The 15337-nt window shown below is 36.3% G+C and overlaps 1 protein-coding gene and 1 long non-coding RNA gene across 5 annotated transcripts in view; both read right to left on the bottom strand.

The window, feature by feature from the left end:
• LOC140521175 (zinc finger protein 69 homolog) overlaps positions 1 to 15337 on the bottom strand; it is a 41892-nt gene that overhangs the window by 2740 nt on the left and 23815 nt on the right. The gene's annotated exons all lie outside the window — the stretch shown is intronic.
• On the bottom strand, positions 5696 to 15335 carry LOC140521177 (uncharacterized). The gene is made up of 2 exons (XR_011972822.1): positions 14048 to 15335; positions 5696 to 13500 (listed from the first exon to the last, which is right to left on the bottom strand). It is a non-coding gene; the product is annotated as an uncharacterized lncRNA (long non-coding RNA).

Genomic DNA, 15337 nt, shown 5'->3' with positions numbered 1-15337 from the left:
CAGGAAAAGCCCTTAGTTGGGACCATTGAATCCAACCTTTTCATTTTACAGATGAGGAAACTGAGGTACAAAAAGGTTAAATGACTTGCCTAAGGTCATACAGCTAGTGGATGTCTGAGGCAGGACTTGAACGTGGGTCTTCCTCACTCCAGGAATACCATCTAACTGCCTGGCAGGGAAAGTAGGAAAGTCTGAATCCTTTGGAGCTCCAATAAGGCCAACTTGTCTAAACCCTAAGCCCTGAAGAGCCAACTATAGTGAGGACTCGGGTGAATCCCCTAAGTTTGCTGGTAACAAGAATCACCATTTAAGAGCTGTTTAACCTTACATTTGTGAAATGTACCTGCATTATTTAGGAAATATAGCTGCAGAGAAAATCAAAGGAGGGAATGCTTACAAAATGATTTGTAGACTCTGATATTCTGGACAAATATGAGCTAGAGGACATCTCCCTCCCCCTGGAGACTGTTAATCCACTTAGTTTTGGTACTCCACTCTGAGGATGAATTGTCTAAATTGGTGAGTGCAAACTCACCTAATCCTATAATATATTTAGCTGGTCCCAGATCATGCTTCACGATCCAGGCATCCATATACCCTGGCTATCTTAGTATGTACCCTGCTTCAGTGTTCACCCATTTCCAACCTTTTCTCTAAGAACAGTAATTAAATCATTGTTTCTGAAAAGTGCTTGACAATCAGCTGCCCTGTGGCTCTTTTCATAACATCCTTTCCTATCACAAGGGAGTGTTTCACTCATATATATGATAGATACATTTTTTACTCATTCCTTTCATCATATTGTGAGATATATGAGCCTTAGGCAATTCTCTAAAGTTTATCTTCTAAGTTAGTGATTCTTAAAAGTGTGATCCAAAGACCCCAGGAAACTTTCAGTGGTTTGGTGAGGTCTAAAATTTTTCATAATAATTACTACGATATTTTCTGATTTCCTAATTCCTAATACAGTCAGTAATGATAGACATAACCATATAAACAAGAGCTCAGTAATTTTTTAAGAGTGTGAAGGGGGTCCTGATAACATAAAGTTTAAGAAATGCTGTACTAAGTGGAAGGTGTTTGCACACTGACAAAATCACAACTTCTTTATGTGCTATGAGATATATTTACCATGATTTTGTTCACTGATAAACTATTTTTTATCCTATTTTTTCATTGAATTTTGTCATGAAATTGTTTATTTTTATATGAAGCCCATTTTTCATCTTCAGTAGTTTCTTCTATTTTCCAGGATATTTTTTCCTCTCAACAACTGAAATTTATAATTCATCATTTTAAAATTTTTCTTTGGGTTCTTATCAATTAGAATTCATTGTAGTCTGTTCCCTACAGAGTATGTCTAAATTATTTTCTATCATACTTGGTATTTAATTTCTCTTTCTTTCAAAATTCTCTCGAATAATATTTCCCTTCTAAGCCTGTGTTTACTCCATAATAATAATCTCTTGTAATTTCTTGGTTCTCTTTCTGAAATGGCAATTCCACAGTTAATATGCCTTCATTAGCTCCTGTTTTTTTGTTTTATTCCTCCTCACCATTTTATTGATTTGGGGAGTGGGGAGTCCACACCTGTGATTTCACATTAATACTCTTGGATTTTTTTCCGTTTAATTTTTGTTTCATCTAATGCTATAAAGCAACATACATGACATTTTCATTGTTACATAAGTAAAATTATAATTAGTGAAGCACTGGAATATTTGCTTAGATTTTCTGTAATTACAATATTAAAGTCACAGAAATAATAGTTAGGGGATATCTCTTCAATTATTCAATTCAATTGCCTGTATTCATTAAGATGACCTCAGAGTTTCCTGAATATATATATAGTATGTGTCTTGATAAGTAGTTACCCAAAATTTGTTAATTTTGAAATGGTGTTTCTCAATTGCTTCTATTTTTTGTTACTCAAAAGCAAAAAGCAAATGTTTTAAGTGGACTTCTTTATATCTCATTACTAATTAACTCAATTTGCATTTTTGTTAGGCATCTTAGGTTTTCTAGATAGATTATCACTTAATCTTTGCTGTTATTGGTGAGCAGTCATTCAGTCCTTTCTGACTCTTTATAATCCCATCTCTTGAAGTCTGTCCAAATTCATTGTCATTGTTTCCTTGACACCATCTATCCATCTCATCCTCTACCATCCTCTTTTCCTTTTAACTTTGATCTTTTTCAACATTAGGGTCTTTTCCATTGAATCCCATCTTTTCATTAAGTGATCAGAGTGCTTAAGCTTCAGCTTCAATATTTGACCTTCGATTAAATAGCCTGAGTTACTTTTTTAAATTTTGAATTATTTGATCTCCTTGCTACTTTTTTTTAAGTATTAACTGATTTAATCTGCTTGCTAACTGAGGGACTCTCAGAAAACTTTTCCCTAGCACCACAATTCAAAACCATTGATTCTAGAGTGCTCAACATTCCTCAACTCTCACAACCATACATTTCAAAAACCAAGGCTTTGATTATGTGGACCTTTGTTAGCAAGATGATGTCTCTGCTTTTTAGTATGCTGTCCAGATTTTCCATAGCTTTCTTTTCAAGAAAAAAGACTTTTACAAACAGAAATATTTTTGTCCCTTTGTCACCAAGTCACCAATTTGTATTCCTTTAGTTTTTCATTATTGACAAAATATATTGAATAAAAATGACCAAATTGGGCAACTCTTATTTTGCACCTTTCAGTTGTAATGCTTCTAACATTTTCCTTTTTATGTCAGCCCTTTATTTCAAATAGTTGTTTTACTATAAAATATCATTCTGTTCAATTTTAAAGGGATTGGTACAAATGGATGTTGTATTTTATTAAATGATCATTTCTCTGTGGGACAGATAGGTAACACAGGGATAAAGTGCTGGAGCTGGTGTCAGGAAAACATGAATTCAAATCTGACTTCAGACACCTACTAGCTATGTGACCCGAGGCAAATTACTTAACCCTAAAACGATCTGAAAAAGGAAATGGCAAATCACTCCAGCATCTTTGCCAAGGAAACCCCAAATGGGGTCACGAAGAGTTGGAAAGAACTGAAACTACTGAACAATAATTTTATTGAAAGTCTCAATATACATATAATGCCAAAAATTTGATGATTGTTATTGTTAATAAAATTTATAATAGTGTTTTCTTAATATAGAAAATCTTTATGTTCCCAGCATAAATCTACACTAGATATAATGAATTTTTTTTTCATTTTCTTGTATTCTGTTTGATGGTTTTTGATTAAAGACTTGGGGGTCTATATTCTTTATGTCTGCAAAGTCCCACTCAGATGATTCATCGTGCTATGAGATGATACTGTTTTCAACGACTATGCCAGTGAAAAGCAATTTCTGATAGGTTGATGAAGCTACAAAGGCTTTAACTATAGTCCTATTGAGCATGTTGTCAGAAAACCAACCTACATAACCAGGAAAAGGGTCATTACCAGTAGGTTGACTGTGGTGATGAATGCTAAGGGAGATATGAGGGAAGGGGAAGAAAAAGGGAGGAAAACATCTAAGTCATATACTTGGACCACCGACTTCTTGGTGCCTCTGTCTGATCAAGATGTGAAAAATGAACCTTTGTTTGGAATGATAGATGACATATTAGTTCTTTCCCCTGGATTCTATTTCATAGCAAGAGCTGGTTTCCATATCTTCTTATATATAAACATAGCCTATTCCATAAATATTTTCCATTATATCTATTCATATGTAAATACTTTAAACCTAGTTAGATACATTGTATGTAGTTAGTTGCTATATACCATGGGCCCTTTTTATACATGTATTCTTTTTCTCTCAGCAATAGAGAGATTTATTGATTCATGTATGTGCCCATCTGGTTGTCCAGAACAAAGAAAGGAAGAGTCCCTTCCTATTGGCCAAGGCACTATTGTGCATACCAGAAATAGATTTTACATGGAATTAGTACAGAAAGTTCACAGCTCATGATTCAGGCCTCATGGAAACAAATGGATAACCACCATAACAAGGCAATGCTGCCTTTGTGGACACTTCTACCATAGGAGTGATTGACAAAGAAGAGGTTAGATTACTCAGTTCTAATTTTTATCTCAAAAGGTACAGAGAATGTCTTGATTAAGCAAGACTGTCACATGCTCCACATGTTTGTCCTTTCTTTATGATCTCCATTAAATGGTTCCCCCTTTGTGGTGAATCTGCAGAACAGTTCCTTTCTCCAAATCTTAAAGATGAATACACTACAGGGAAAGAATGCTGGATTTGAAGTTGGGGGACTTAGTTTGAATGCTTGCTCTACTATTGTATGACCTTGGAGAGATCACAACCTCTCTGTTCCTACCTCAATTCCTGTAGCAACATAAAGGAATTTAAACTAGATAGTTTCTACGTTCCCTTCCATCTCTAAAACTATGATCCTATGAGAATCTTGTCACCTGGAATGATATGCCACGAAAAATAGCAAAAAAAAAATTTTAATAAAAAAAAAAAAAACATCTCAAAGTCCTCTTCCACTTCTGCAGAGATGTTATAGTTTTTATACTACCTATAAAATTAGTTTACCTGTTGGTACTCTAAATGTAAAATCTTTGTCTGGTGACCAAATACTTGACAAATTATTAGAGAAACTGAACCATATCAATACTGGAATTCTCTTAATATATAAAATCTAATATCAAAAGAAAGTTGTAGCTAAATAGAATTGTGTCTTAAAGGTTCTCCTTGGACATGAAGCAAAGGAGTTAGTGCAGTTGACATTACTTTGCACCCCAGTGGTCACCTTCATTTGTAGTGCTTCTGAAAAGCATAAATAAAATTGCCAACAATGAAGAAAACTGCAGCTTAGGCAGTATTATCTGCTGTAGAAGATAAAAAGGTAGAAAAATTCTATGAAGAACAGTAAAAGATATTACAAACTAAGTCAGCATATATTTTGAATGCTTAATAACTGCCATATATGAGAAGATGGACACAGGGAAGGATAGAAAATAAGATGTCAGAACATATGGTTAGAGTTTAACAATAGAAGCCAAAAACTTGAAGACTCCTCAGAAATTCATGCTTATATCTTATGAATTCTCTCTTTAAGAGAAGAAGAACTGGAAAAGATTAACCTATCACAAAAACATGGTAAGACCCTATAGACATACATTTGAAGATAATATTATGCTGACTACCATGAAGACCATTACAAGGCCTCTTCAATGACTTCGATGAGATCTATGGTTGTTAAGAGATTGGTCTAAAAATCCACATATGAAGAACAAAGCATCTGAGAAATACATGTTCTCCACACTATGGCATACGGTTAGAAAACTTGTTCATGGAGTTGGTATAGTAGTATCTATCTAGTACAAAATTGTATATGGATCCACTGGCTTCAAACTAGTTAATGTTTAGAAAATAAAACTCTATTAGTATACATTTGAAGAGTATAAAGAAAAAATGAGGAATATATGCTTTTCCTTTACATATATATAATACATATATTTTAATATTCAAAGATTCCTTGATTTTATCATTATGAGCACTCTATACATTGGTACAAAATGAAATGCAGACATACTTTCTATGTGTTTCTATTTTAAGTTCTTCCACAACATCTTCATCAGGGAACTGCCTTTGTTGTGAGACAGACCTAATTCAGACCAGTTTAGTAATTCAGGCTCAGAATTAGAATGAAATGAAACACTCATGGACCATATATATTTCAATAAAAAGAAATTTACTGAAAAGAAAAGTTTTAAAGGATACAATCATTGATTCATAAAGACGTTACTCACCTCAACCTCAACCTCTGATGTTCTGGTAAATGCAGGTCAGAAAGATGTAATTACTGACTCTCATGAGTCAGGATTCTGATAAACCTGAGAAGCACCACCTCTCCATAGACAGGACTTTTTATACATCACATGACCTGGAAACCATACTATTGATTCATGTCCTACTTCCCTGGACCAATCAAACCCATATCATGGCCTCTTTGCCCCTTTAAAGTTAATCCAGTCCAGCCTACATAAAGAGGATGCCACTGCTACTGCAACTTTTTTCTAGGTCTTTTTTTTAACATTTTGTAGGCAAGTGTGCAGTACTTGTTTTGTACAACCATTATCCCTTGCTCTTATTATACAACTGGTCTACTTTTTCTCATCATGTTTTCTTGAGGGTGGTTCTTACAATTCATCATCGGCAATATGTTACAGTGCATGACATTCCTCTTGTATATATCTGTTGTCTTTAGGATCACCAGAAATCTTGATCTTTCTAGAATTACATTCCATGTTCATGGTTATATATAATAAGTACCAAAGGGGGAATTTCAACCCTGGTCTTTCTATCTTCAAAGTCAGGCATATGACAGTACTGAGAGAATACTGGCATTGAAAAACATAGGCTTTTATTGCAAGAAAAAACTTATTGAAAATTGTATAATTTCCCTAAGACAAACCAATCCGATCTTCAAATCTAGACCTAGTTTGCTATCCATCTGCAGTACCTGTCCAAGGTATATATAGCAAAAGACCAAATCAGTGGGCCATCTCTCCAACTGAATGTTATAATTTGGATGGTATACATTCTATACTGGGGGTTTGAATGCTCTTGAATGGCTGTAGATTTCAATGAAAAGGCTCTGTATTGGTGTTACAATTATTACAATGGCATCTGCAAACAGGAACAACTGAGGAATTTCACTAAAGAGAATACTTCTTCCACTTGTGACACTCCCCTAAGAGTTTTTGTTTATGTGAGTTATATCGATCAATACTTATTGTATTTAAACTAAAATATCTTAGTATTATGAAAATAGTCTTAACCTTGTGGCTCCCTTTGAAAGGTCTCAAGGATTCTCAGTGGCTCCTGGACCACACTCTGAGATCTAGGGTATTTAACTAAAAGGTGATTCAGAAAGAATCTCTTCTATCACATACTGCTTTCATGGTGTTATTTTCCACTGTGAAGTTTCTGACATCTAACAAGGGCTGAACTGGACGTAAAGACTTTGCCACATGCATGGCATTAAAAAAGTTTCTCTACTGTATGAACTCTGCGATATTTTGTAAGGGATGATTTCACCAAAGGCTTTCTCACATTTAGTACACTTATATGATTTCCTACATTCCTTATATTCACAGGGTTTTTCTCCAGTATGAACTCTTTGATGTGGCAGAAGGACTATACTCTTACTAAAGGTTTTCTCACATTCATTACATGCATAGGATTTTCTCCAGTGTGAACTCTCTGGTGTTGAGTAAGGTTTGCATTACACCTAAATGCTTTCTCACATTCACCACATTCATAGGGTTTCTCTTCAATATGAATTCTCTGATGTGGAGTTAGGTACTCCAACAGAAAGTTTTCCCACATTCGTTATATCCATAGGGTTTTTTTTCAGCATGAAATCTTTGATGTTTAGTAGGGGATGACCTGTCACCAAAGACTTTCCCACATTCATTACATTCGTGTGGTTTCATTTCGGTGTAAATTCTCTTATGTTGAACAGGATGTGTTTTCCACCTGAAGGCTTTCTCACATTCAATGCATTCATAGATATTCTCTCCAGTATGAATTTTCTGATGACAAATAAGGGATGATCTGTCACTGAAGATTTTCCCATATTCATCACATTTATGGGGTTTTTCATTGGTAAGAGCTTTTTGGTGTTGTGCAAGGGTTGTAATGGCTTCCTCACATTCACTACACTCACAGGATTTCTCTCCAGAGTGAACTCTGGTGTTGAGTAAGGCGTGCATTACACCTAAATACTTTCACACATTTACCACATTGATAGGGTTTCCTTCCAGTATGAATTCTCTGATGTAGTTATATAGATACTCCAACAGAAAGCTTTTGCACCTGCTCATAGGGTTTTTCTCCAGCATGAATCTTCTGGTATCTGGTAAGACTTGTACTATGAAAGAAGACTTTCTCATATATGTTATATTCATAAAGTTTCTCATGTGTGAATCCTCTGATATTGAATAGGGTGAATATGCCACCAGAAAGCTTTCTAACATTTATTACATTCATAGGATTTCTCACCAGTATGAATTCTCTGATGTTTAGTAAGGTATGGAAGTTTTGAAACTGAAAGTTTCACTGAAAGTTTTCCTACATTCATTACATAAACAGAATTTGTTCTCTTCATAGATTCTCTTATATTTAATGACATCTGAATCGTATCTGAAGAGTTTTCCTTGAGTATCATATTTGTGGGGTCTCTCTTTCATAGGAGCTATGTTATATAACAAGAATTGAACTTAGACTGATGTTTTCTCCAAATTCATTAGACTTAATTCCTATCTTCGCAGAAAGGGTTTTCTTTTGTGAAATTATCATTTGCCTAGGATGTTGATCCTGGATTCTCCATGGTGTCTCTAACTAGGCCACATATTCAGAATCTTCTCTAAACTTGGAGTTCAAGAGATATCCTTTGTACCATGTTTCATTATAATTTTCTGGGACAATTCTTCTTCAAAAATACCCTGCTTTGGAGTTGACTCCTTAATTTCAAACCTAGTCTCCAAAATCTGAAAGAAATCAAATCTACATGTGTCCCTGTTCCCTGTCCTAGGAAAAAATTATCAAGTGGGAATGGAAGAGTGAACCTAACAAGGAACACAAGACACATGTGTCCTGAATAGCAGTTAACAAATGACCTTACAATCTGCTCATATAGTGGAAAACAGAAGGGAAAAGCAGTTAGAAAGGAACACAAGTCAGTAGATTAAAGAGGGTGGAGATAGGGAAGAGGGCTGATACATTGTGCAAGATGAACAAAGGGAAGTTAAACATCCTTATCAAGGATTATTTAAACAACTATTCCTGGCTGACCAGATGACACATTAAAGAGAAGATATCTGACTAAAGGCAAGTATGAGATGAGCTGTAATGAAAGGAAGCAGTCTGGGCTATGAGTTGGGGCCCACATCACCTCATGCCTAGCATACCTACTTCTAACCCTTCCTCTCCCTCCCAGTCATTTATCCAGCACTATCAAGTAATCTTCCACATACCATTCCATACCTCCCTATTACACAGCTCTCCTACACTCATCCTCACTATACTCAGATAACTCTTTCAATCACAGATCCCTATTTGAACCTAGATGCAATCATGCCCTGCTTGTATCTGTAGGACAATTATCTGCCACACTGAAGAGAAAGTTTAAGTGAGCCAGAGGACATATCATATTTACCCAGGATTGGGCACAATTCTGATCACTAGAGCTATTCCTGTTCTCATGGACTGACTGATTTGTACATGCTCACAAAGCTGCAGAATGGAACAAGCACTGGAAATGGAACCAAAAGACTTTGGTTAAATTCTTGATCAGATGGTTATTACCTATGTAACTTTAGGCAAATCACTCCATAACTCTGAGCCTCAGTTTCTTCATGTATAAAAACAAGAGAATTAGACTGGATGATATCTAATGCTCCTTCTAGATCTACAGGCTATGATCCAGTCTACCTGTTAAAATCTGCTCTGATCACTGATGCCAGGCTTTCTGATTTTTACTTTTCCTGGTCCCATTATGAATGGGTGATACTCTAGGGCTATGTATTAGGCCTTCTACTTCCTATATACTATCTTCTGGTGATCTCATAGGCTTCTAGGGGTTTAATTATGTAGATCATTCCCAAATATATGTCAACATGCATATACACATATAGATATATATATTATGTGTATATATACATTTTCAGCCCTCAAGTCTCATAAGTTATTAGTTCTTTATCATCTGTGTGCTGGTTGTTTCCACCTGGATGTCCCTTATGATTATCTTAAATTCATTTTTTCTAAAACAAAAACTCACCACCTTTCCCCAAAACTTGTCCAATCTTCCTAATTTCCTTCTTCCTGAAAAGGGCAAACCCAGCCTTCCAGGTTCTCATTTTTGCAACTTTGGAATGATCTTTAACTTTTCAGTCTTCTTGTCTTCCCATCCAATTAGTTGCTAAGACTCCTTGGTTCTATCTACATAATATCTCATACTTTCATCCCCTTTTCTTTGCTGAAAGGACCACCACTCCAGTTCTGTCCCTGTTCATTCTCTCACCTGGAGTTTTGCAACAATTCCTAATTAGTCTCCCTGCTTCTGGCCCCTCCCCTCTCAAATCCATCCTCCACAGAGCTGCCAAATTAATATTCCTAAAGTATAGATCTTACCTTTCACTCTTCTGCTCATAAAGTTCCAGTTGCTTCTTATTGCCTCTAGGATAAAATATAAACTCTTCTGTTTGGCACCTAAAGCCTTTTACTATCTGCCTCAAATCTATCACTTCATATTGATTTCACATGAATCTCCTTCCCATACACTATCTGCCATTCAAACTGTCCTATTAGATGTTCCCTTCGACATGTTATTTTATCTCCCACCTCCATACCTTTGTACAAGCTAGGAATATCATTCCTACTTGTTGCTACTTCTTGGACTCCCTAACTTGCCTTAAAAACTCAGCTGAAGTGTCATCTCTGACCAAAGGTCTTTCCTAATTCCTTCTGGTTTCTCCACCCAATTATTTTGTATTTATATATCTGTGTATATTTTGGATACTTCTAGCAAAATGTATGATTTGAGGGCAGGGCTATTTGATTTATGTTTTTGCTTCACTGGCACCTGAAGATGTGTGTCTTGCACAGAGGAAGAGCTTAATAAATGCTTACTGAACTCTTCAACTAAATTGGTTTCCAATTGGGACTTCCCTTTAAGAAGTATGGCATGAAAGCTTGTGGTAGGCGATAATCAAGCCTAAAGACATTACAAGTGAAGGAGGAGACTGAGGAGCAGATAGGATTTCAAGGGGAAAGTTCTTAGGTTTCAGAGTAGATAGAATTGCAAATCACATGGAAACTAGGAAATGCTAGGGACAGTAGCCCCTGCTATCTAGGCAGCAAGAGTACAAAAGTTCTTTTTCTCATACTTAACCAAAGGCTCTTTGTGCCAGTGACATAGTTCCTGGCATCCCCAGCGCCCCATAAAAAGCCCCTACCCAAGCAGTTTCCTGTCTTCTCAAACATGGCAGATTCTATATTTCATGCTGACCATATTTGCCACCACAGAAGTATTATATCCACAGGGAAAAGGGGAAAAAAACTTGGCTCTCAATTCAACTACTAAACTTGCCCAGTGTTTGACAACTGTATTTCTGTGAGTAAAGAAACATGTTCTTTTGTAACTCATTTCCTTGTGTTGGGTCCATCACTTACCATCTTGACACTTAAAATCAGGATAGCTGCCATCAGGAAGGAAAAAAAAGGTGGGATAAAGCTTTAAACCAAATTTGCTCTTCCTGGATTCCTGACTACTGAACTCTCTCCCCTGTCAATGGCTCCCATAGTCCCACTATTACAATCTATCCCCTGGTTTAGTAATATTCTTCTCTTGCTGAAAGACCTCTTCTAGTTCCCTATTACCTAGAGGATATAATTCACAGAACTCAGGTTGGCAATCAAATCCCTCTACAACCTGGCCCTGCTCTAGCAGTTCTACCTTCACTCTTTTTGGTCTGGTCTCTCTTCTTATTCATGGCCATACTCATTCTGCTCCCTTTGTCCATGCTATTCACTCTACCTGGAATGTCATTACCCTTTCTCTCCACCTATTAAAATTCCAAGCATTTTTCAGGGTCCAGATCATGTCACACTTACAGAAAAGACGAATTGTGCAAGACAGCGAACTATCTTGTATTATAATTGTTCTTGTACATGCTTGATCTCTCTGGCTAGGCTAAAAATGTAATTGAATTTGAGACTATCTTATTCTTTTTCCTACTCCCCACAATACTAACCATAAAGGATCCCATACATAATAGGCCTTCAACAAATAATTATTAATTTGAACTTCAAAATCATTTATGGCCTATACATTTTAGAACTTAGCCATATAATATTGTTCTACCTTATTTATTTAAAAATTTCACTTCTAAAATGTTCCATTTTAAAATATTTCATAGTTCCATCTTCCTATTTAGAGTCTAAACTCCTATCAGGTAGTATTGTGAAGGAAGCAAAAGAAAGGGAGGAAGAAAATAAAGAATAGGAAGTGAGTGAAGGAGAAGGGAGAGAGGGAAAAAATAAAGAAGGAAGCTAAAGAAAGGTGTCCTGACTCACAGTAAACAATCCATCAAGGGTTTATTTACCAAGTGCCTACCATGTATCCAACACTGGAGATAAATGGAAGTATAAGAAATAGGTCCTTCCCTCTGGGTCTTTAGAATGCAGGTGGAGAGACAAGAATAAAATATACAAAACAAATATAAAAAGATATATCGTATATAAACAAATATTGATTATACTCATTCTTGAATCCAGATTTTTATTCCATAATTTGTGTTCTTTCTACTATACCATACTGTCTCTCTAATAATTTGCGTATATGTATTCACACATTTGTACATATATTTATGTGCATTTTTGTGTGTGTACATATGTGTGTTATATACATATATATTTACAAAGTTCTTTCTTCAAAATAACCCTATAAGGTGGGTGGTCAAATATTTTTATACTATTTTACAGAAAAAGCAACAGAGATTGCGCAAGGTCACACAGTTTATAAGCAGTAAAGCAAAGACTTGAACTCAGATCTTTTGATTTTAAATCCTGGGATCTTTCTACTATACTAGACTGCTACACATAGAGGAATAATCATGACATGTAAACAGAATGGAAACTAAATGAAGAGAAGGCAATTAAAGAATTAGAAGGAAATATACTTTTGCCTTCTAGCATTATAGATTCCTGATCAGGACAGTGACAAAATGAAGATTTTTATCATTCATACAACTTCTGCAGTGTCATTGTTTCCTCAAATGGCAAAAGGCACTTTAAAAAGTGATTGTTGAAGTTAGGGTTTAGGGTTGAGAGGTGAGATTCCTAACATTATTGGGACACAGAGACAAAATGTTCTTATGGCCTCTTTTCAGAAAGACAGACTTATAAAAACAGAAGGAAAAATGAGTACATTCAAAAGATGGCCACAACACAGTGAATAAGAATACTTTCAAGTAGAGACTTTTGATCTTTTTAGTATCCTGGATCCCTCTGGCAATTTGGCTAAGCCTATCAATTTCTTCTTAGAATAGTATTTTAAGTGTGTAAAATACATGAGATTAGAAAGGAAATCAGTTATGCTGAAATAAAGATGTAAAGATTTTTTTTCCATCCACGTTCACAGACCTACTGAGATTAACCCACAGACCACATCCATGAAATCCATGGTAAAAATCCCTACTTTAAAGGAAAGCTAACACCAAACCCCCAGTAAAAGATTTGCCAGAGATCATGGAATAGCAGCAAGAACCTCCAAAACTATTCAACACAGAAATAAAACTTGTTAAAAAAAAAAGATATTGGGTTAGAAATGAGAGGTTAGAATAGGATATTTCAAAAAAGAAAAGTAGGATCATGATGTACACCCAAATTAAAATAGCATGTCAAGATCAGCCAATCAATATCAACGGATATACATGCAACTTCAATAAAAAAGAAGCATTTGGGTCATTCCTGCAAAAGAAACAAGAGGTGAGAATATTCAGTCTGCAAATAATCCAAACAAAACTAAAACAGAAGCAAGGCAAATAAACACAGTTATCAAGAAAACAGAAACTGAGCTAAGAAATCAATTATCTTTTGTTCCTAGGCTGTCTTTAAAAAAAGTAACAAAGAGAGATGAGCATAGGACAAAAGGTTCTAAAGTGCTACAAGTTTAAAAGGAAATAAGGGTCCTGGCATAGTGGCAAAGATGACTTCAGAATCAGGAAGTCCTAGCTTCCAGCCCTGTCTCTAATACATGCCACCTGTGTGTCAATGAACAAGTCCCTTAACCTCTCAGGAGATTAACCTTAAGTTAGGGTAACCTCTCTAAAATGACAAGTTGCCTTGAAAAAGCCAATCTACACTGGTAGAGAAAGTTGCTCACTCGAAGCTCACTACACTGATGAAATCACATGTTCAATCAAAAAAGGTGGGTGGGGATGGTAGGGGAAAAGAGTCAGAGGAAGATAAGAAGGAGTACTGTATAAATGTTCTATGGACTGAATCTCATGCTTACCTGCTGTGAGAATGAAAATACAATGGGAAGTTGTTTTCCTGTCTGTGTTGTTCAGGGTCTGAATCTTCATAACTCTATGCATTATATCATATGTGGAGTTTTCTTGGCAAAGATCCTGGAGTGGTTTGCTATTTCTTTCTCCAGTGGATTAAGGCAAACAGAGGTTAAAGGACTTGTCCAGAGTGACGCAGCTGGTAGAAGTCCGAAGCCAGATTTGAACTCAGGTCTTCCTGACTCCAGGCCCCAGGCTTTGTCCAATGAGCCACCTAGCTGCCTCCAACAGTGGGAAGAAGCTCCAGGGAAAAGAGGGAAAACAAGAGACACAAGAGCTGGAGATGGACATTCTCCCAGCTACTCTGTGAGCAGAGAAGGAACAGTAATTTCTGCAGCCTCTTAACAAGATTTGGGGGCCATGGAAGAGTAGAGGAAATAATAGAGGAGGAGAACTGCAGTAGGAGCTGGAGCTGGGACAAGAAAGCTAATCTAGACCTAGAAGGCAAAGTGATAGAATGCCGCTGAAGCACATCCATGGATGGGGTGAGAAGAAGAGACAGAAATCTTTTAATGGGTCTTTACTAGGCACCCCAAGAGATCACCTTCTCCAAACCAGAGATGTGATTCCCAGGAGAAAAGTTGACTGTGGCCAGAGGTTGAGGTGGAGCTGCAGTGAGGAGAAAATTAACTCCAGCAGAAGGACATATTGACCTTAAGCAAGAGGAGTGTCCATGAACAATAGATCAGATCAGTCCTCTTGATTGACTCCCACTACACCTGACTGCCTCCTTCAAGAGTTTATATTTTTAGAAATGAGATACATCAGAAAGCCTCATAAAATACACAAAACTCAAAACATGAAAAAAATCCACTTAATGGTGGGTTATATAAGTGGAACTATCCTCCAGCAGAAGAAAATACAGGAGTAGTAAAGAAAAATAACCTGGCTAGATAAATGTGGGAGATTAGATTCAATAAAAGGAAGAATTTAATAATTGCTACAGTTGACCAAAAACATAATACACTGTATCAGAAGCAGAGGGCTCTTGGTCAAGGATGTTATAGAGGAGACTGATGTACTGGGTACGAATTTGGACAAGCTAACCTCAAAGATCATTTTCAACTCCAAGAATCTGTGAAATGTTTAGGTGAAGTCTAGGTATCTAAGGGAGTTCAAGGCAAATGACCTCAGTTCTATCCACAAGTATGAGACATTTAAGGAGACTTACCCAATCACTACTTCCAAAATTCCACCCTTCATGACCGTTACAGTGATTTCCATCTGGGTTCTCACAC

This window comes from Notamacropus eugenii, chromosome 1 (genome assembly GCF_028372415.1).
Source record: "Notamacropus eugenii isolate mMacEug1 chromosome 1, mMacEug1.pri_v2, whole genome shotgun sequence".
Taxonomy (NCBI): Eukaryota; Metazoa; Chordata; class Mammalia; order Diprotodontia; family Macropodidae; genus Notamacropus; species Notamacropus eugenii.
This window is presented reverse-complemented; position numbering and strand designations above follow the sequence as displayed.